Source organism: Limulus polyphemus, unplaced genomic scaffold, assembly GCF_000517525.1.
Source record: "Limulus polyphemus unplaced genomic scaffold, Limulus_polyphemus-2.1.2 Scaffold249, whole genome shotgun sequence".
Lineage (NCBI taxonomy): Eukaryota > Metazoa > Arthropoda > Merostomata > Xiphosura > Limulidae > Limulus > Limulus polyphemus.
The window spans coordinates 733,500-734,714 of NW_013665859.1; the positions used below are offsets into that span (position 1 = coordinate 733,500).

The 1,215-nt window shown below is 36.7% G+C and overlaps 1 long non-coding RNA gene across 1 annotated transcript in view; it reads right to left on the reverse strand.

The window, feature by feature from the left end:
• LOC111085132 overlaps positions 1 to 828 on the reverse strand; it is a 15,376-nt gene extending 14,548 nt beyond the window's left edge. The window contains exon 1 of the long non-coding RNA XR_002609977.1: positions 818 to 828. This is a non-coding gene — a long non-coding RNA (uncharacterized LOC111085132). The remainder of the gene's footprint in view (positions 1 to 817) is intronic.
• Positions 829 to 1,215: the final 387 nt, after the last annotated feature.

The window sequence follows — 1,215 nt, forward strand, 5'->3', positions numbered from 1 at the left end:
ACTCTACCCAGTCCTGAGAAGGAAGACAGTGAAGCCGTTAATGAAGTTACTACCACTGATGTGACTGTTGCAGATAATGGGACATTTCCTGATGGAGCAGATGAACCCCACGTGAAGCAGAAGCTTCACCCCACGTGAGTCCAGTACGAAAGAAGATACGTACCATAAAATTAAGATTTTTTTATTGTATTTTAATTTGGTGTTTGTAAATTCTGTACATTTAATTATGTTATTGTTAATTATCTATTGTTTAATGTAAGTGGCTATTGTTCGGGACGAACAATACTAAGGAATGGGCAGTGTTACGAAAGCGGAAGTCACGCGACGCTGGGAGCATGCGCGCTGGATTTTCTAGAAGGATTATGCATTTTTCTGGCAACTCTAGTTTGTTACAGGCGCCTTCTTTTTTAGTATATAAACTCGGCAAATAAAGTGGAGATAGAATTGCAGAGATAGGCAGATAGATTGAAGACAGTGATAATTGAGTCAAGCGAACAGTAGGCATCGTAAGTAAAGTGTTTGAATCACTTTGATTTATAGCTTGTGTTATAAAGGTTGTTAAGTTTAAAGTGACTATGGAAATTCTGTGTATTACAAAGTTGTATCGAGAAAGAATAAACTAGTTTTAATTAAAAAAGGACTTGTATCTCTGAAGTTCCTTTGAAAGAATTTATACCAGAAATTAACAAACGACCAGATACGTAACAATATGTAACTATGATATTCCAGAGTGTAATTGTTCATGATATTTAGTAACTATCAATGTCAATTTCAAATCAAATATACAAGTCAAAGGTCAACCAAAAAATGTCTTTACGACTTTATTACTCCCTCTATTAATGCTTAGAGACGGCTTGAATGGCTGGTGTATTAAAGTTTTCTTCATTACCCATTCAAGCCATCTCCAAGCATTATTAGTCTCAAAGTGGGTTCCTCATCATCGAATTACTTCTTCTATTGTTTCCATTGGTTTAATATAAGTGGCTAGTGTTCGGGACGAACAATAATAAAGAAGAGGCAGTGTTACGAAAGCGGAAGTCACGTGACTCTGGAAGCATGCGCGCTGGAGTTTCTATAAGGATCATGACTGCTCCTGGCAACTATAGTCTTTTCTAGGCGCCCTCTATTTTAGTATATAAGCATGGCAAATAAAGCGGAGATATAATTGCAGATAGACAGATATAGAGACAAATAATTGAGTCAAGTGAGCGGTAG